Source organism: Ovis aries, chromosome Y (assembly GCF_016772045.2).
Source record: "Ovis aries strain OAR_USU_Benz2616 breed Rambouillet chromosome Y, ARS-UI_Ramb_v3.0, whole genome shotgun sequence".
NCBI classification, from domain to species: Eukaryota; Metazoa; Chordata; class Mammalia; order Artiodactyla; family Bovidae; genus Ovis; species Ovis aries.
Window position 1 is genome coordinate 8311570 of NC_082741.1, and position 22138 is coordinate 8333707.

The 22138-nt window shown below is 42.8% G+C and overlaps 1 long non-coding RNA gene across 1 annotated transcript in view; it reads right to left on the bottom strand.

The window, feature by feature from the left end:
* Nucleotides 1-1520: 1520 nt before the first annotated feature.
* The window catches only part of LOC132659060 (uncharacterized), an 87595-nt gene continuing 66977 nt past the window's right edge, over nucleotides 1521-22138 (bottom strand). Inside the window, exons 3-4 of the long non-coding RNA XR_009599040.1 lie at nucleotides 13166-13306; nucleotides 1521-2417 (exon numbers count right to left, since the gene is read on the bottom strand). This is a non-coding gene — a long non-coding RNA (uncharacterized LOC132659060). The remainder of the gene's footprint in view (nucleotides 2418-13165; nucleotides 13307-22138) is intronic.

Here is a 22138-nt window from a genome sequence, read left to right on the forward strand (position 1 = left end):
TGAGATCAGTGGATATTGTGAAGGGTTGACCATGCATTCTTTGTATAATCTTCCTGACATTTCTACAAGGCTGGTACTAATTATTTCCATGTTTAAGACTAGAAAATTTAGACATGTAAGTGCTAATGCAAGCCAAGATGACTCTGACGATATGTGGTGAGCTGAGATTTGAACACAGATAGCATAGCAACGGTGTACACAATTACATAATAGGTGTTGGCAGTAAATCACCTAGTGCCCTTGAGAGAGATTTTCAATACCACAAATTTGATTGTCTTCCTATTTTTCTCCATTTCTCACTAAATTTTCCTTTCCATCTCCTCTCTTTAGACTTACTGCTATTCAGTCAACAATATTTAATTACCATCTCAAGATCAGAGTCTTTTACAAGAGAAAACACCCAACTAGTCATATTTATGTTCAAGGCAATTCCTGGAGGCATCAATCACTCTTCAGAAGTTATTAACAGACTCTACTACTACTACTACTACTACTACTACTACTACTACTACTACTACTACTAAGTCACTTCAGTCTAATTATTAATAAAAAATGACGTTTAAAACTGAAAGACCATGATATCTGCTCATTTTGTCTTCAAGGCTCTTTTTTCTTATTGATTTGCAAAAATTCTTCATTATTTAAAGACCCATTTTATTAAAAGACCCATTATATTAAAAAAACAATTTTATAATAAGCATGATTCAGACATCTCTCCAAATTTTTGTCTGCTTAAAAAATTTTATATGTGCATGTGTATAGAGAAGCTTCCATTTCTTTGGAGAGTATAAGAAATTGTCTCAATAGAACCTTAGTTTGTAGCAAGGAATCGAGTAAGCAACATATTCTCCCAAGTCTATGTTTGCTCATGTTTTGCTCATAATTAGTGGGAAAATACATTTTTGTGTGTGCGCCTACTCTCTACATTTTTTCCGATTTAATTGGTAATCTAATCAAGGAAATAAAAATAACAGCCGTGTTGATAGTAAAGCCATTTTGGAATACTAACATTTTTCTATCAGAGCTTAACAAGTGCACTCCTTACAATACATTCACCCAATTCTTTTACACACTCAACAGAAATGCAAAATATGCACACAATAACACATGTACACAGATTTTACAGCAGTAATGTATGCCGGAGTCCAGCCCTGGTGGATCCAGGGTAATTCGAAGGGTGGACAGAGTTGGCGAGGAGAGATTTATTTGATTAGAAATATAAGATTAGATTAGGAAAAAATAGTGTAGAAGGAAAATGAGTGGAGAGAAGATGCTGATTAACTTTGTTTACGTGGAAAACCAATAAAATTCCAGACAAGGAACTTGCACCGTCTATGTTGGGCCACAGGTGCCCACTTGAATAACGGAGGGTGCCCCGCCTTGGGCTCCCTCTCATGTGGGTCTCAGAAGCCCAGGCAAGTAAGTAGACTCAGTGAGCCTCCGTGTTCCAAGGGATCAGCCTGAAAAGGAGAGGGAGGGAGAGGGAGCAAGTGAAAGAATCGACATGGGGGAGGCCAGGCTTGTGCAAAAACTCCTCTACTTTATTATTTACAAGGTGTTTATATACCCTAAATTTTACATAATGGAAGATACAGAGTCATGCAGGGGCAGCAGTCCTGACTCTTTTTGTGTATCTTTTTGTATACAAAAGGTCTCAGGTGATGTACATTATCTTCTGGCCAAGAGGGTTATTAACACTTTTTGACTCTCTTCCTTAATGAATGTTCATCTCGTTTCCCCTGAAGTGTTTTTCTTTAATCTGAATCTCCTTAAAGCACTAAAGTTACATCCCTATAGAACAAAGGTGCAGTGGGTTATAACAAAGAAAGTACTTAACCCAAAGATCTATGTCGCTTCTTGTTTTTTTCTATATACCAACTATATCAACAAATAAAAGATATGAAAATTTGGCAGCAAGTATTGGCTCAACAATGAGACACTTTATCAGTTTTATTCTAATGATCTTGACTCCTCAGAAGCCCCTGCATTCCTAGGATGTTTTAAGCTTCCTGTGCCTCTCAGTCGGGAGGCCGCAAACAATCACATGTGCAGCTGTAAGAGTCCTGCAGGCAGGCTAAAAAGCCATCAGAGGGGTCTGGATTGGAAAACTCTATTATGCCTAGGAGGCTTATTATCTAAAAGCTCTAAATTAACCTTTCCCAGAAAAAGGTGGTGGGGGGATAGGTCCCCTGTTAATGTTAGAAGAGTGGATGAAAAGCATAATGTAGTACGGCAGGCAGACTCTGGTTTTGGGGGTGGATGCTCAGGAAATTTCAGGGGTTCCCCCTGAAGCCTGATCACACAGCCTTGCGTTTTGTCAGGCTTCCTTCCTCGTGACCTTTGCCATGGGCGGGGTTCCTCACGCTGGCTCCTGGCAAGTGTACACCTTGGACTCAAACTGGAAAGTACTCAAATGCCTATAACCAGAAGGATAGACACAGAAATTGGCACAAATTAATACTGTGGAATATAGTGTGTATGCCCGAAAGCCTTAAAAGAAGGCCTTAGGTTTGTATCTGTACCTAACATTTTACTTCATGACCCAGGTGCTAGTAAAATGGCCACAATAAGTTTATCAAAATTGATCATACTTTACAGCTTAGACATACACACTCTCTATGTGTACCTTAAACTTAAATTTTTTTTCTTTAAAACCTTTAAAAAGTCATCTTCATGCAGCATAAAAATCAGTTCCCTAAATGATGGTATTGTAGTTACAGCCTTTGGGGAGCTGATGAGACCCTTCAGTTCAGTTAAGTTCACTCACTCAGTCGTGTTTGATACTTTGCGACCCCATGAATCGCAGCATGCCAGGCCTCCCTGTCCATCACCAACTCCCAGAGTTCACTCAAATTCACATCCATTAAGTCAGAGATGCCATTCAGCCATCTCATCCTCTGTCATCCCCTTTTCCTCCTGCCCCCAATCCCTCCTAGCATCAGAGTCATTTCCAATGAATCAACTCTTCTCATGAGGTGGCCAAAATATTGGAGTTTCAGCTTTAGCATCATTCCTTCCAAAGAACACCCAGGACTGATCTCCTTTAGAATGGACTGGTTGGATCTCTTTGCAGTCCAAGGGACTCTCAAGAATCTTCTCCAACACCACAGTTCAAAAGCACCAATTATTCAACACAGCTTTCGTCACAGTCCAACTCTCGCATCCATACATGACCACTGGAAAAACTATAGCTGTGACTCAGTTCAGTTCAGTTCAGTCACTCAACCGTGTCCAACTCTTTGTGACCCCATGAACTGCAGCATGCCTGGCCTCCCTGTCCATCACCAACTCCCGGAGTTCACTCAGACTCACATCCACTGAGTCTGTGATGCCAACCAGCCATCTCATCCTCTGTCGTCCCCTTCTTCTCCTGGCCCAAATCCCTCCCAGCATCAAAGTGTTTTCCAGTGACTCAACTCTTTGCATGAGGTGGCCAAAGTACTGGAGTTTCAGCTTTAGCATCATTCCTTCCAAAGAAATCCCAGGGTTGATCTCCTTCAGAATGGACTGGTTGGATCTCCTTGCAGTCCAAGGGACTCTCAAAGAGTCTTCTCCAACACCACAGTTCAGAAGCATCAATTCTTTGGTGCTCAGCCTTCTTCACAGTCCAACTCTCACATCCATACATGACTACTGGAAAAACCATAGCCTTGACTAGATGGACCTTAGTCAGCAAAGTAATGTCTCTGCTTTTGAATATACTATCTAGTTTAATCGTAACTTTTCTACCACGGAGTAAGTGTCTTTTAATTTTATGGCTGCAATCACCATCTGCAGTGATTTTGGAGCCCTCAAAAAATTAAGTCTGACACTGTTTCCACTGTTTCCCTATCTATTTCCCATGAAGTGATGGGACCGGATGCCATGATCTTCGTTTTCTGAATGTTGAACTTTAAGCCAACTTGCTCACTCTCCTCTTTGAATTTCATCAAGAGGCTTTTTAGCTACTCTTCACTTTCTGCCATAGGGTGGTGTCATCTGCATATATGAGGTTATTGATATTTCTCCCAGCAATCTTGATTCCAGCTTGTGTTTCTCCCAGTCCAGCGTTGCTCATGATGTACACTGCATAGAAGTTAAATAAGCAGGGTGACAATATACAGCCTTGACGTACTCCTTTTCCTATTTGGAACCAGTCTGTTGTTCCATGTCCAGTTCTAATTGTTGCTTCCTGGCCTGCATATAGATTTCTCAAGAGGCAGGTTAGATGGTCTGGTCTTCCCATCTCTTTCAGAATTTTGCACAGTTTATTATGATGCACATAGTCAAAGGCTTTGGCATAGTCAATAAAGCAGAAGTCGATGTTTTTCTGGAACTCTCTTGCTTTTTCCATGATCCAGCGGATGTTGGAAATTTGATCTCGTGTTCCTCTGCCTTTTCTAAAACCAGCTTGAACTTCAGGAAGTTCATGGTTCATGTATTCCTGAAGCATGGCTTGGAGAATTTTGAGCATTATTTTACTAGTGTGTGAGATGAGTACAACTGTGCTGTAGTTTGAGCATTCTTTGACATTGCCTTTCTTTGGGACTGGAATGAAAACTGACCTTTTTCTGCCCTATGGCCACTGCTGAGTTTTCCAAATTTGTTGGCATATTGAGTGCAGCACTTTCACAGCATCATCTTTCAGGATTTGAAATAGCCCTACTGGAATTCCATCATCTCCACTAGCTTTGTTCATAGTGATGCTTTTGAAGGCCCACTTGACTTCACATTCCAGGGTGTCTGGCTCTAGATGAGTGATCACATCATCATGATTATCTGGGTCATGAAGATCTTTTTTGTACAGTTCTTCTGTGTATTCTTGCCATCTCTTCTTAATATCTTCTGCTTCTATTAGGTCCAGACCATTCCTGTCCTTTATCGAGCCTATCTTTGCATGAATGTTCCCTTGGTATCTCTAATTTTCTTGAAGAGATCTCTAGTCTTTCCCATTCTGTTCTTTTCCTCTATTTCTTTGCATTGATCGCTGAAGAAGGCTCTCTTGTCTATTCTTGCTATTCTTTGGAACTCTGCATTCAGATGCTTATATCTTTCCTTTTCTCCTCTGCTTTTCTCCTCTCTTCTTTTCACAGCTATTTGTAAGGCTTCCCCAGATAGCCATTTTGCTTTGTTGCATTTCTTTTCCATGGGGATGGTCTTGATCTCTGTCTCCTGTGCAATGTCACTAACCTCATTCCATAGTTCAACAGGCCCTCTGTCTATCAGATCTAGGCCCTTAAATCTATTTCTCACTTCCACTGTATAATCATAAGGGATTTGATTTAGGTCATATCTGAATGGTCTTGCAGTTTTCCCTACTTTCTCCAATTTGAGTCTGAATTTGGTAATATGGAATTCATGATCTGAGCCACAGTCAGCTCCTGGTCTTGTTTTTATTGACTGTATAGAGCTTCTCCATCTTTGGCTGCAAAGAATATAATCAATCTGATTTCGGTGTTGACCATCTGGTGATGTCCATGTGTAGAGTTTTCTCTTGTGTTGTTGGAAAAGGGTATTTGCACTTTCTTGGCAAAACTCTATTAGTCTTTGCCCTGCTTCATTCTGCATTCCAAGGACAAATTTGCCTGTTACTCCAGGTGTTTCTTGGCTTCCTGCTTTTGCATTCCAGTCTCCTATAATGAAAAGGACATCTTTGGGGGGTGTTGGTTCTAAAAGGTCTTGTGGGTCTTCATAAAACTGTTCAACGTCAGCTTCTTCAGCATTACTGGTTGGGGTACAGACTTGGATAACTGTGATATTGAATCATTTGCCTTGGAGACGAACAGAGATCATTCTGTTGTTTTTGAGATTGCATCCAGATACTGCATTTCAGACTCTTTTGTTGACCATGATGGCTACTCCATTTCTTCTGAGGGATTCCTGCCTGCAGTCGTAGATATAATGGTCATCTGAGTTAAATTCACCTATTCCAGTCCATTTTAGTTCACTGATTCCTAGCATGTCGACGTTCACCCTTGCCATCTCTTGTTTGACCACTGCCAATTTGCCTTGAGTCATGGACCTGACATTCCAGGTTCCTATGCAATATTGCTCTTTACAGCATCGGATCTTGCTTCTATCACAGTCTGCCATATATTCCTGTTTTGCATAGATCCATTGCTGCTGCTAAGTCACTTTAGTCTTGTCTGACTCTGTGTGACTCCACAGACAGCAGCCCACCAGCTCTCCCACCCCTGGGATTCTCCAGGCAAGAATACTGAAGCAGGTTGCCATTTCCTTCTCCAATGCACAAAAGTGAAAAGGGAAAGTGAGCAGAGCTAGAATAATTACACAATTTGTTTGGAAATGCAAAAAACCTCATTGACTAGCCAAAGCAATCTTGAGAAAGAAGAATGCAACTGGAGGAATCAACCTGCCTGACTTCAGGCTCTCCTACAAAGCCACAGTCATCAAGACAGTATGGTACTGGCACAAAGACAGAAGTATAGATCAATGGAACAAAATAGAAAGCCCAGAAATAGATCCAGGCTCCTGTGGACACCTTATCTTTGACAAAGGAGGCAATAATACACAGTGGAGAAAAGACAATCTCTTTAACAAGTGGTGCTGGGAAAACTGGTCAAACACTTGTAAAAGAATGAAACTGGAACACTTTCTAACATGATACAAACTCAAAATGGATAAAAGATCTAAACATAAGACCAGAAACTGTAAAACATCTAGAGGAGAACATAGACAAAACACTCTCTGACACAAATCACAGCGGGATCCTCTATGACCCACCTCCCAGAATAATGGAAATAAAAGCAAAATAAACAAATGGGACCCAATTAAAATTAAAAGCTTCTGCACAACAAGGGAAACTATAAGCAAGGGGAAATGGCATCATTCAGAATGGGAGAAAGTAATAGCAAATGAAGCAACTGACAAGGAATTAGCCTCAAAAATATATAAGCAACTCCTGCAGCTCAACTCCAGAAAAATAAATGAGTCAATACAATCAGTCCATTCTAAAGGAGATCAGTCCTGGGTGTTCTCTGGAAGGAATGATGCTAAAGCTGAAACTCCAGTACGATGGCTACCTCATGTGAAGGGTTGATTCATTGGAAAAGACTCTGACACTGGGAGGTATTGGGGAATGGAGGAGAAGGGGACGACAGAGGATGAGATGGCTGGATGGCATCACCAACTCGATGGACGTGAGTCTGAGTGAACTCTGGGAGTTGGTGATGGACAGGGAGGTCTGGAATGCTGCGATTCATGGGGTCGCAGAGTCAGGCAAGACTGAGCACCTGAACTGAACTGAACTGAATCAAAAAATGGGCCAAAGAACAAAACAGATATTTCTCCCATGAAGACATACAGATGGCTAAAAACACATGAAAAGATGCTCAACATCACTCATTAGCAGAGAAATGCAAATCAAAACTACAATGAGGTACCATTTCATGCCAGTCAGAATGGCTGCTATCCAAAAGAATGGAAGCAATAAATGCTGGAGAGGGTGTGGAGAAAAGGGAACATTCTTACACTGTTGGTGGGAATGCAAACTAGTATAGCCACTATGGAGAAGAATGTGGAGATTCCTTTAAAAAAGTGGAAATAGAACTGCCATATGACCCAGCAATCCCACTGCTGGGCATACACACCAAGAAACCAGAATTGAAAGAGACATGTATACCCCGATGTTCCTCACAGCCTTGTTTATAATAGCTAGGACATGGAATCAACCTATATGTCCATCAGCAGATGAAAGGATAAGAAACCTGTGGTACCTATACACGATGGAGTATTATTCAGCCATTGAAAAGAATACGTTTGAATTAGTTCTAATGAGGTTGATGAGACTGGAGCCAATTATACAGAGTGAAGTAAGCCAGAATGAAAAACACTAATACAGTATACTAACGCTGTGAAAGTGCTACACTCAATATGCCAGAAAATTTGGAAAACTCAGCAGTGGCCACAGGACTGGAAAAGGTCAGTTTTCATTCCAGTCCCAAAAAAGGCAATGCCAAAGAATGCTCAGACTACCATACAATTGCACGCATCTCACATGCTAGTAAAGTAATGCTCAAAATTCTCCAAGCCAGGCTTCAGGAATACATGAACCATGAACTTCCTGAAGTTCAAGCTGGTTTTAGAAAAGGCAGAGGAACCAGAGATCAAATTGCCAACATCCACTGGATCATGGAAAAAGCAAGAGAGTTCCAGAAAAACATCGACTTCTGCTTTATTGACTATGCAAAGCCTTTGACTGTGGATCACAATAAAGTGTGGAAAATTCTGAAAGAGATGGGAAGACCAGACCATCTAACCTGCCTCTTGAGAAATCTGTATGCAGGTCAGGAAGCAACAGTTAGAACTGGAATGGAACAACAGACTGGTTCCAAATAGGAAAAGGAGTACGTCAAGGCTGTATATTGTCACCCTGCTTATTTAACTTCTATGCAGTGTACATCATGAGCAACGCTGGACTGGGAGAAACACAAGCTGGAATCAAGATTGCTGGGAGAAATATCAATAACCTCATATATGCAGATGACACCACCCTATGGCAGAAAGTGAAGAGGAACTAAAAAGCCTCTAGATGAAAGTGAAAAAGGAGAGTGAGCAAGTTGGCTTAAAGCTCAACATTCAGAAAATGAAGACCATGGCATCCGGTCCCATCACTTCATGGGAAGTAGATGGGGAAACAGTAGAAACAGCGTCAGACTTTATTTTTGGGAGCTCCAAATCACTGCAGATGGTGATTGCAGCCATGAAATTAAAAGACGCTTACTCCTTGGAAGAAAAGTTATGATTAACCTAGATAGCATATTCAAAAGCAGAGACATTACTTTGCAGTCTAGGGTCCATCTAGTCAAGGCTATGGTTTTTCCAGTAGTCATGTATGGATGTGAGAGTTGGACTGTGAAGAAGGCTGAGTGCCGAAGAACTGATGCTTCTGAACTGTGGTGTTGGAGAAGACTCTTTGAGAGTCCCTTGGACTGCAAGGAGATCCAACCAGTCCATTCTGAAGGAGATCAGCCCTGGGATTTCTTTGGAAGGAATAATTCTAAAGCTGAAACTCCAGTACTTTGGTCACCTCATGCAATGAGTTGACTCATTGGAAAAGACTGATGCTGGGGAGGATTGGGGGCAGGAGGAGAAGGGGACAACAGAGGATGAGACGGCTGGATGGCATCACGGACTCAATGGACGTGAGTCTGAGTGAACTCCGGGAGTTGGTGACAGGGAGGCCTGGCGTGCTGCGATTCATGGAGTCACAAAGAATTGGACACGACTGAGCAATTGAACTGATCTGAACTGAACTGAACTTACATATATGGAATTTAGAAAGACAGTAATGAAAACCCTGTATGTGAGACAGCAAAAGAGACACAGATGTATAGAACAGTCTTTTGGACTCTGTGGGAGTGGGTGATGGTGGGATGAAGCAGGAGAATGGCACTGAAATATGTGTAATATCATATGTGATACGAATCACCAGTCCAGGTTCAATGCATGATACAGGATGCTTGGGGCTGGTGCACTGGGTTGACCCAGAGGGATAGTATGGGGAGGGAGGTGGGAGGGGCGTTGAGGATGGGGCACACGTGTACACCCATGGCAGATTCATGTTGATGTATGGCAAAACCAATACAGTACTTAAAGTAATTAGCCTCCAATTAAAATAAACTTATATTAACCATAAAATAAAATTATAAATCCAAGAAAAAAAGGGCCCCCCCAAAAAAAGCCTAAGCAAGCATTATCTTTTACTGATTAATAATAAGGAAAAAAGCTTTCCTTTTTTTGCCTTCATTTATTATTATTTTTTAAATTTTACTTTACAATACTGTATTGGTTTTGCTGTACATTGACATGAATCCACCATGGGTGTACATGAGTTCCCAATCCTGAACCCCAGTCCTACCTCTCTCCCCGTGTCACCTCTCTGGGTCATCCCAGTGCACCTGCCCCAAGCATCCTGTATGCTGTATCGAACCTAGACCGGCGATTTGTTTCTTACATGATAGTATACATGTTTCAATGCCATTCTCCCAAATCATCCCACCCTCTCCCTCTCCCACACAGTCCAAATGTCTGTTGTATACATCTGTGTCTCTCTTGCTGTCTCGCATACAGGGTTTTCATTGCCATCTTTCTAAGTTCCATATATGTGTTAGAATACTGCATTGGTGTTTTTCTTTCTGGCTCACTTCACTCTGTATAATCAGCTCCAGTTTCATTAATACCATCTTACTCTGTGTAAATAACTCCTTTTAACATTTCTTACAGACCAGATATCTGCTGAGAATAAATTACTAAGTTTTTGTTCATATGAGAATATCTGCTTCTCCTTTACTGATGAAAGATTATTTTCCTGGACATTGAAGCAAAGTTCAGTAGTTTTTTTTTTTTTTTAAGAAAACGTTTTATTTATTGACATATTGTACATGTAGCATGAATTTACCAGTTAAATTATATAATTCATTTATTTGTTATTTCTTCATGAGTTGCATAGCAATAACCATGCCATCATCATAAAATATTTTCATCATTCCGAATGGAAATACTGTCCAGTTGTTAGGCTTTATCATTTACCCCTTCACCTGGGCCCTGCCACCCGCTCCTCTATTTTCTGTCTAGTGAGGTACCTAATCTGGGACAATTTCATTCATATCAATGGAATAACACGATATGCAACCTTTTGTATCTGGGTTCTTTTAATTAGCATAATCATTTCAGAACTGTAGCATGTTATAGTGTGTATCAGAATTCCTTTTATTTGATGTCTGAATAATAGTGCATAGCATGATTTACTTATTCGGTCAATAGGTGATGGACATTTGAGTCATTTCAATTGTTTTTTCTCTTTTTAATTTATTTCTTGTTAAACTTCATCTATAATTTAATAATTTAATTGTTTTTACTTTAACAGGTTTTATATACAATGTAAATAGAATTTTAATGTAATAGCTTTACAGAAATTTGTTTTTCTCTGTTAAACCTCAAAATGAATCAGCTATATGTATATGTGTGTATATATATATATCCCACCCTCTTGTACTTCCCTCTCATCTCCCTGCCCATCCCACCCCTCTAGGTAGATAAAGAGCAACTGTTTGAGTTTTCCGAGGCATTCAGCTAAATCCAATTGCTCCCTATTCATGTAAGTTTCCCTGTAACTCTCTCCATACTTCTCACCCTCTCTTTCCCTCTCCCCACATCTTTTTTTCTGTTCTCTATGTCTCTTTTTCATTTTCAGGCCTGCAAATAAATTCTTCAGTACCATCTTTCTAGATGCTGCATATATGCTGCTAAGTCACTTCAACTGTGTCCGACTCTGTGCAATCCCATAGACGGCAGCCCACTAGGCTCCCTTTCCCTGGGATTCTCAAGGCAAGAACAACGGAGTGGGTTGCCATTTCCATCTCCACTGCATGAGAATGAAAACTGAAAGTGAAGTCGCTCAGTCCTGTCTAACTCTTAGTGACCCCATGGACTATAGCCCACCAGGCTCCTCCATCCATGGGATTTTCCAGGCAAGAATACTGGAGTGGGGAGCCATTACCTTCTGCATGCATATATGCATTAGTATACAATACTTATCTTTAGCTTTTTTACTTACTTCACTATGTATAATAGGCTCTAGATTCATCCACCTCATTAGAACTGATTCAAACGTGTTCTTTCTTATGACTGACTCCATTGAAAACTGACCTTTTCCAGTCTGATGGTCAGTTTTCAGTCCAATCCCAGAAAATGCAGTGCCAAAGAATATTCAAACCACTGCACAACTGCACTCATCTCACACACTAGCAAAATAATGTTCAAAATTCTCCAAGCAAGGCATCAACAGCACATGAACCGAGAACTCCAAGATGTTCAAACTCGATTTAGAGCAGGCAGAGGAATCAGATATTAAATTGCCAACATTTGTTAGATCATAGAACAAGCAAGGGAACTCCAGGAAACCATCTACTTCTGCTGTATTGATTTTGCCAATGCCTTTGACTGTGTAGATCTCTGCAAACTGTGGCAAATTCTTCAAGAGATGGGAATATCAGGCTAACACCTGCCTTTTGAGAAATCTGTATGCAGGTCAAGAAACAGCTGTTATAATGAGTCATGGAATGACAGTCTGGGTCTAAATCAGGAAAGGAGTACATCAAAGCTGTATAATGTCACCCTGATTATTTAACTTACAGGCAGAATACATCATGCAAAATGCTGTGCTAGATGAAACACAAGCTGAAATTAAGACTTTGAGGAGAAATGTCAACAACCGGAGATACTCAGAGTATGCCACCCTTATGGCAGAAAGTGAAGAGGAGCTAAAGAGTCTCTTGATGGAAGTGAAAGAGAGTGGGAAAAGTCGGCTTAAAACTCAACATTTAAAAAGCTCAGATCATGGCATCCAGTCCCATCACCTTCATGGCAAATAAGTGGGGAAACAATGGAAACAGTCACAGACTTTATTTGGGGGTGCTCCAAAAATCACTGCAGATGGTGACTGCAGCCATGCTATTAAAAGACTCCTGCTCCTTGGAAGAACAGCTATGACCAACCTATTCTCCATTCTCCAGGCAAGATCACTGGAGTGGCTTGCCATTGCCTTCTCCAAGATCTGGGATACCTACCAGCAGGAGACCTAGATAGACATTTCCCAAAAGAAGACATACAGATGGTCAACAGGCCACAAGAGAAGATGCTCAACGTCACCAATAAAAGGAAATGCAAATCGAAACCACACTGGGGTATCACGTCACACCACACAGAATGGCTATTATTTAAAAGTCTGCAGGTAATAAATGCCGGAAAAGGGGTAGGGAAAAACGGAACCTCCTACACTGTTGGTGGGAAAGTAAGTTGGTGCATTTACAACAGAGAACATTGTGGAGGATCCTTTAAAACCTGAAAACAGAATTACCATATGATCCAGCAATCCTATTCCTGGGCATATATCCAGAGAAGAACATGATTCAAAAAAATACATGCAGTCCAAAGGTTCATAGCAGCATTATTTAGAATAGCCAAGACTGGACGCAACCTAGATGTCCATCAACAGATGAATGGATAAAGAAGATGTATGAAGTAGCCCCTAGCCTGGGCCATGGTCACCACTCCAGGAGTACCCTCAGCTGAGGTCAGGGTCTGGAGATCACAGTTCTGGCCAGGGTGCAGGCTCGAGGCTCCTGAGAGCACAGGAGCTCTGATGCCCACCTGGCACCCTTACCTTCATCCCTCGTATTATATTTGGGAATGTCTTTTTCAAATCTTGCACGCCTTCTGGGATCCAACCTGCTCGTAACTTGGGGATAGTTCTGCCAGTGAAATTGCTGGATGAAAATGCGACACCAGGATCATCAAGGCAGTTCTAGTGGAAATCAAGGCAAGCAATTACAAAGCTGCAAAAAAAGATTAAACATTTGAGATTTCAGCAAGATAACCACAAGTGTATTGCTTTTCCCAAAGGCAGAATGAAATTTCTGCTCCTTTGCTATGATATCACTTGGGTGATTATGCAATAAATGCCTTTCTAGCTTCATAGGGCACGTTTTAGGGAAAAACAAAAACAATGAGTGCATGTTGAGTCAATAAGTCATGTTCCACTCTTTGCAACCTTATGGACGGTAGCCCTCCAGGTAGCTCTGTCCATGAGATTCTCCAGGCAGGAATATTGGAGTGGGTTGCCATTGTCTTCTCTAAGCAATCTTACCGACCCAGGGATTGAAACTACTTCTCCTTCAGGCAGATTCTTTACCACTGGGCCACCTGGGAAGCCAAAAAATCCAATAGAGATACTTGTAAGAGATTCTTAGATGGGACTTTCCTCGTGGTCCACTGGTTAGGACTCCATGCTGCCAATGCACGGGGCACAGCTTTGATCATTGCTCAGGGGAACTCAAGGGCATGGCAACCCACTCCAGTATTCCTGCCTGGAAAATCCCATGGACAGAGGAGCCTGGCAGGCTACAGTCCATGAGATCACAAAGAGTCGAACAGGACTGAAGTGACTTAGCAAACATATGGGATCGCAAACAGATGGACACCGTTGAAGTGACTTAGCACCCACAGGGTATCTAAGATCACACACACTGTGCAGCACAATCAAAAGATAAATAATAAAGGCATCTTCCCCTACCAAAAATGTGTAACAAGGCATTTAAAAAAATAAGAAAGAAAAAGGTTGTTAGGGAAGTCATGGTGAACTTGAACTTCTAACAAGCTCTCTGTATAGTGCTGAGTCTGTTGGTTCATTTGACAGCACATTGTTAAGAACCAGGGAAGAAAATGACAGTCTGTAGGAGAATCCAGATACCTTCAGACCACAATAAAGTTTATCTCTGGGTCGGGAAGATCCCCTGAAGGAAGAAGAAGGGGAGAAGCAAACGGCAACCCCACTCCACTAGTCTTGCCTGGAGAATCCCATGGACAGAGAAGCCTGGTGGCCTACAGTCCATGGGTCACAAAGATTACTACTTAGCACAGACACGCAAAGAATATCCCATTTCCTCCTTCTCACTCCCAGTACAGTCACAGACACAGACACACACACACACAAACACACACATGCTGAAAAGGAAGCCTCTGCTTCTTTGGTGTTCAAGGGCTACTACTTTGGATGCTAAAAATTCCTTCACTGGCCGCTGGCTAAAACATTTCTTTCAACTGAGTCTATGTGACCCCCCTTCGAAGAATGGAGCCGTATTTGACTAGCGGTAGAAATAACAGGAAATGACCTAGGACCGCTGTCTGAAAGGTGGTGGAATTTTCACTACAATGGAGAGACTTCTTCTGGGCACACATAGCATGTTTCTAAAAGTTGCATAGGTTGTCATTTCTTACTTCTGCTCAATTAGACTTGTAGAAAGCCTGCAGGAACTATGTGTGATTGGCTTTCAAAACAATACAGTTGCTTACGTTTTAGAATCGTTTTAGATGGGGACTTACCTGGTGGTCCAGTGGTTCAGACTCTGGGCAGGGGGCATGGATTCCCCAGCAAGGAAAGTGAGATCTCCAGGAAACTAAGATACCACATGCCCTGTGGTGTGTGCCTGTCTCTTTTTCTAATTAAAGCTTTATTGGTACCCTGCCTCATCCACTCATTTACCTCTGCCAGTGGCTACTCTGGAGCTCCCAGGGCAGTGGTGGGTAACTGCCATAGAGACCGTGCAGCTCGCAAAGGCTAAAATATTTACTTTCTGGCCTCTTCAGAACAGGACTTCCCTGGTGGCTCAGCTGGTAAAGAATCTGCCTGCAATGCAGGAGATATGGGTTCGATCCCTAGGTTAGGAAGATCCCCTGGAGAAGGGAAAGGCTACCCACTCCAGTATTCCTGGGCTTTCCTGGTGGCTCACCTGGTAAAGCTGAGAGCGGGAGACCTGGGGCCCCTAGCCCATCACAAGACTCAGGTCGCCCGGCCAGTCCTCAGAGTCCCGGCAGACCCGAGCCGCGGGCGTCCGCGATTGGGCACCTTCTGCTGCCCCACGCGGGACACCGCCACGTAACTTGCGCTGGGCTTCTAGTGGCGGGTCTTCCAGCTGCTGTGCCTGGGCAGCAGCGCGCTCTGCCTGGCGCTGGGCGTCTTGCAGCTGCGGCCCAGAGCAGGCCCGCGTCCCGGGGTCGCGGCCCGCCTCCGTGCGCATTGTGCGCGCCGCCTCGGCTTGCAACCTGGTCGGCTGCCTGGTTTTGCACGCGACTCGTGAGGGCGGGGGACGAGGGAGTACCCATCAGTATGTGAGTGAGACGGCCCGGCCCACCCGTGGGGGCCCCTTCTTGGGAGCTTAGGGCACATGGCCTGGGACTACTCCGTGCGTGGTTCAGGGCCCGCGCATACTGCGCAGGTGGAGACCCCTCTGAGAGCAGTTGGACGGATGGGCAGCCCGTGAGTAGGGCTCCCTCCGTTTGTGGGTGAGGAGGCCCGGCCCCCAACTAGAGACCCGTCTGTGCGTTTTTTCAGGGCGCGCCTACATGCGCATTTGAGGGCCCCGCGGTTGGGCCTCCGTGCGAGGTTGACGGAGTGCGGGCGCCACAGGTGACTCCTTCGTGGAAACTGGGGGCGGACGGCCTGTTGTAGGTCTGGACAACTGCCTGTGCAGCTGAGGACGCCAGGCCCACGAGTAGGGACCCTGCGCGTTTCCAAGGGGTCGAGTCCATGGGTCAGGACCTCTCCATGCCCAATTGAGGGCCAATGGCCGGAGAGTGGAGTCCCCTCCATGTGCGGTTGAGGGCGCCCAGCCTGCAGGTGGGGACCACTGCGTGAGCAGTTGAAGGCACCAGTCCATAGGTGGGAACACCTCCGTGCCCAGTTGAGGGCTCATTGCCTGCAAGTGGGGACCTCATTGTGCCCAGTAGAGAGCATGCGATCCGCGAGTGGAGACTTCCTTCATGAGAGTTGGGGGTGAACAGCCTTGTGGTGAGGACCACTCCATGCGTGGTTGAGGGCGCACAGCCCACAGGTGGGGAACGCTTGGTGTGCAGTTGAGGGCGGCATACAGCCTTGAGGACCCATTCATGCGCAGTTGATGGTTCTTGCCCCGTGAGTGGGAATCCCTCTAGGACTAGTTTCTATGCATATTTTGATTTCTTCTGTGATTTGTTGGTTATTCAGAAGTGTGTTGTTCAACCTCCATATGTTGGAATTTTAATAGTTTTTCTCCTGTAATTGAGATCTAATTTTAATGCATTATGGTCAGAAAGATGCTTGGAATGATTTCGATTTTTTAAAATTTATCAAGTTTAGATTTATGGCCCAGGATGTGATCTATCCTGGAGAAGTTTCCATGAGCACTTGAGAAAAAGGTGAAATTCATTGTTTTGGGGTGAAATGTCCTATCATATCAATTAGGTCTAACTGGTCTAATGTATCATTTAAAGTTTGCATTTCTTTGTTAATTTTGTTTAGTTGATCTATCCATAGGTGTGAGTGGGGTATTAAAGTCTCCCACTATTATTGTGTTATTGTTAATTTCCCCTTTCATATTTGTTAGCATTTGTCTTACATATTGTGGTGCTCCTATATTGTGGTGCTCCTATATTGTTATATCTTCTTCTTGGATTGATCCTTTGATCATTATGTAGTGGGCTTCTTTGTCTCTTTTCACAGCCTTTGTTTTAAAGTCTATTTTATTGGATATGAGTATTGCCACTCATGCTTTCTTTTGGTCTCTATTTGCGTGGAATATCTTTTTCTGGCCCTTCACTTTCAGTCTGTATGTGTCCCTTGTTTTGAGATGGGTCTCTTGTAAGCAGCATATAGAGGGGTCTTGTTTTGTATCCATTCAGCCAGTCTTTGCCTTTTGGTTGGGGCATTCAACCCATTTACGTTTAAGGTAATTATTGATAAGTATGATCCCGTTACCATTTACTTTATTGTTTTGGGTTCGGGTTTATACACCCATTTTGTGTTTCCTGTCTAGAGAATATCCTTTAGGATTTGTTGGAGAGCTGGTTTGGTGGTGCTGAATTCTCTCAGCTTTTGCTTGTCTGTAAAGCTTTTGATTTCTCCTTCGTATTTGAATGAGATCCTTGCTGGGTACAGTAATCTGGGCTGTAGGTTATTGTCTTTCATCACTTTAAGTATGTCTTGCCATTCCCTCCTGGCCTGAAGAGTATTGAAAGATCAGCCGTTATCCTTATGGGAATCCCCTTGTGTGTTATTTGTTGTTTTTCCCTTGCTGCTTGTAATATTTGTTCTTTGTGTTTGATCTTTGTTAATTTGATTAATATGTGTCTTGGGGTGTTTTGCCTTGGGTTTATCCTATTTGGAACTCTCTGTGTTTCTTGGACTTGGGTGATTATTTCCTTCCCCATTTTAGGGAAGTTTTCAACTATTATCTCCTCAAGGATTTTCTCATGATCTTTCTTTCTGTCTTCGTCTTCTGGGACTCCTATAATTCGAATGTTGGAGTGTTTCATATTGTCCTGGAGGTCTCTGAGATTGTCCTCATTTCTTTTAATTCGTTTTTCTTTTTTCCTCTCTGATTCATTTATTTCTACCATTCTATCTTCTGTTTCACTAATCCTATCTTCTGCCTCCGTTATTCTACTATTTGTTGCCTCCAGAGTGTTTCTGGTCTCATTTATTGCATTAGTCATTATATATTGACTCTTTTTTTTATTTCTTCTAGGCCCTTGTTAAGCCTTTCTTGCATCTTCTCAATCCTTGTCTCTAGGCTATTTATCTGTGATTCCATTTTGATTTCAAGATTTTGGATCATTTTCACTAACAATATTTGGAATTCTTTCTCAGGTAGATTCCCTATCTCTTCCTCTTTTGTTTGGTTTGGTGGGCATTTCTCCTGTTCCTTTACCTGCTGAGCATTCCTCTGTCTCTTCATCTTGGTTATATTGCTGCGTTTGGGGTGCCCTTTTTATATTCTGGGAATTTGTGGAGTTCTCTTTATTATGGAGCTTCCTCACTGTGGGTGAGGTTGTATCAGTGGCTTGTCAAGGTTTCCTGGTTAGGGAGGCTTGTGTTGGAGTTCTGGTGGGTGGAGCTGGATTTCTTCTCTCTAGAGTGCAGTGGAGTGACCAGTAATGGGTTATGAGACGTCAAAGGTTTTGGAGTAACTTTGAGCTGCCTGTATATTGAAGGTCAGGGGTGTGTTCCTGTGTTGCTGGAGAATTTGCATGGTATGCCTTGCTCTGGAACTTTTTGGCCCTTGGGTGGTGCTTGGTTTCAGCGTATGTATGGAGGCATTTGATAAGCTCCTATTGTTTAATGTTCCCTGAATTCAGGAGTTCTCTGATATTCTCAGGCTTTGGACTTAAGCCCCCTGCTTCTGGTTTTCAGTTTTATTTTTACAGTAGCCTCAAGACTTCTCCATGTATACAGCACCAATGATAAAACATCTAGGATAAAGAGTTTCTCCACATTGAGGGACACCCAGAGAGGTTCACTGAGTTCCATGGAGAAGAGAAGAGAGAGTGGGTAGTTAGAGGTGACTGGAATGAGATGCGGTGAGATCAAGAGAGGAGAGAGCAAGCTAGCCAGTAGTCACTTCCTTATGTGCGCTCCATAGTCTGGACCACTCTGAGGTATTCATGGAGTTATACAGGGAAGAGGAGAGGGAGGAAGGAGACAGGAGGATAAGAGAGAGGAATGAAAAGGAGAGAGACAAATCCAGCCAGTAACCAGTTTCTTAGGTGTTCTCCACCATCTGGAACACACAGAGATTCACAGAGTTCGATAGAGAAGAGATGGGGGAGGGAAGAGACAGAGGCCACCTGGTGGAGAAAAAGGAGAGTCCAAAGGAGGAGAGAGTGGTCAAGCTAGTAATCTCGCTCTCAGGTAAAATTGGGTAGTGAAGTTTGGGTATTAAAATGTACAAAATTGCCAACAAAAACCAAAAAGCAAAGATTAAAAATCTAGAGTAGAGGTTGGATTTTCAAAAATACAATGTTAAAGAAAAGAAGCAGAAGTAAAAGAGAAAAAAGAAAAAAAAAGCCACAAGAATTATTTAAAAACACCAACAACAACCACACAAAGACTATATATGATGTTTGTCTTAAAAAAAAGAGTCTTTTTTTGAAAAGTAATAGTAGGTTATAGAAATAAAAATTAGAGAAGAAATAGAAGACATAACAATTTTTTTAAGTTAGAAAAAAAAGAAAGAAAAAAAAGGAATGATTGTAAAAATAGTAAAGATATCTGGCCCTTCTCTGATGTTGTGGGCAGTGTGGGGTCACTTTCAAGGGGGTTCCCTCTGTTTAACTTCTGTTTGCTGGTCTCTTCAGTGTCTGATTTCCATCCTGACACAGGGGGGCGGTGGTGGACACTTTTTTTTTTTTTCTTTTTAGGCTCACTAGCTCAGTCGCGCAGTGGGGAGGTGGGGATGCTGCAAACAAATAGCTCTGTCATGTGCACACAGTGTCTCAGCCCCGCTGGACCTGTCCCTTCTCACGGCGCACAAACCGCTCTGGCTCTACGATGCTCAGTCTGAGGCCGGCCCTAGGCTGTGTGCACCTTCCCGGTCTAAGCCGCTCAGGCTCAGCGCTCAAGTAGCCCTCAGAGGCACAGATTCGGTTGGGACTACGTTTTGTGCCCTTCCCAGGTCCGAGTAGCTCAGGAGTTTGGCGAGCGCGGTCGCTGCGACTTGTCACCTTTTCTGTCTCTGCTGCTCAGTTTTCTGGATGTACCGATGGCGCCCCTTGTGAGGCAGATGGTGACTGTCCAGCACCCCCAGAAGTCTTAGCAAAGAAGCCTGCTTGCTGTTTGGTAGGTAAAGTCGCTCCAGGGCTGCAATTGCCCCTTTCCAGCCCTTAGGGCTCTGGCTGCCTGTCCCCGGCGGGGGATGGTCTGCAGCCAGCTATTTCCGTTCCATCCTTTGTTCTGTGTGTGGTCCTGGTGGTGTCTTATGTTCGAGCTTTTCGCGTGGTAGCTATCCCACAGTCTGGTTTGCTAGCCCAAGTTAGATCGTTCTGGTTGTGCGTGGGGCGTTCCTGCCCGATTCTTACAAAGCACTGCAGCCCGCGCCTCCCGCACTTCCCTGCCCTGCCCCCACTTGCTAGTGGCGGATGCAGGCGTCTGTGCTGCTTTTCCGCTGGGGGAGTTACTGTTGGGATTGTAATCTGTTGGTTTTAATTATTTATTTATTTTTCCTTCCTGTTATGTTGCCCTCTGTGTTTCCAAGGTTCGCCACAGACTTGGCAGGGAGAGTGTTTCCTGGTGTTTGGAAACCTCTCTTCTTAAAATTCCCTTCCCGGGACAGGCTTCCCTTCCCGGGACGGAGCTCCCTTCCCACCTTCTTTGTCTCTTTTTTCGTCTTTTATATTTTTTCCTACCTGTTTTTGAAGACAATGATCTGCTTTTCTGGTTGCCTGTTGTCCTCTGCCAGCATTCAGAAGTTGTTTTGTGGAGTTTGCTCAGCGTTGAAATGTTCTTTTGAGGAATTTGTGCGGGAGAAAATGGTCTTCCTGTCCTATTTCTCTGCCATCTTAGGCACAAGTCTGGATTTTTTTTTTTAATCCCACTTTTTGTTGCTGCTATAAATCTGTGCCTTTTACATCTGAGTTCTATGGCGTTTTCCTTCTTTTACAAATTGTAATTTAAAAATTTTTAAACCTATTATATTTTTTTCTAACATGTATTCCTTTGTTTGCTTTTCCCATGGTTCTTTCCCCCTTGCAGTTAATCTTTAAAATATATCTCTTCTTTAGCTACGGCTATTTAGCTTTGCATTTCTACTCTTTCTTACATTCCCTTTTTTCCCTCACCATATTTGTTAGTTTTGTTTTCATTGCTTTATTTTTTATTTAGTTTTGATTGCTTTATTTTTTATTTAGTTTTGATTGCTTTAGTTTTGAATTCTAGTTTGTGCTTTTGTTAGTTTTGTTCTTTTTTAAATTTTTAAAAATATAAATTTATTTATTTTAATTTGAGGGTAATTGCTTTACAATATTGTAGTGGTTTTGCCATACACTGACATGAATCTGCCATGGGTGTATGTGGGTTCCCCATCCTGAACCCCCTTCCCACCTCCCTTCCCATCGCGTTCCTCTGGGTCATCCCAATGCACCAGCCCCAGGCACCCTGTCTCATGCATCAAACCAGGATTGGCGATTCGTCTAACATATGACAATATATGTGTTTCAATGCCATTCTCCCACTTCATCCCACCCTCACCCTCTCCCACAGAGTCCAAAAGACTGTTCTATACATCTATGTCTCTTTTGCTGTCTTGCATACAAGGTTATCATTACTTTCTTGCTAAATTCCGTATATATGCATTAGTTTTTCTTTCTGACTTACTTCACTCTGTATAATAGGCTCCAGTTTCATCCATCTCATTAGAACTGATTCGAACGTATTCTTTTTAATGGATGAGAAATATTCCATTGTATATATGGACCACAGCTTTCTTATCCATTTGTCTGCCGATGGACACCTAGGTTGCTTCCATGTCCTGGCCATTATGAACAGTGCTGCGAGGAACATTGGGGTACACGTGTCTCTTTCAATTCTGGTTTCTTTGGTGTGTATGCCCAGCACTGGGATGGCTGGGTCATATGGCCATTCTACTTCCAATTTTACAAGGAATATCCACACTGTTCTTAGTGGCTGTACTAGTTTGGATTCTCACAAAGAGTGTAACAGAGTTCCCTTTTCTCCACAACCTCTCCAGCATTTATTGCTTTGTAGACTTTTGGATAGCAGCCATTCTATCATGAAATGGTACCTCACTGTGGTTTTAATTTGCATTTC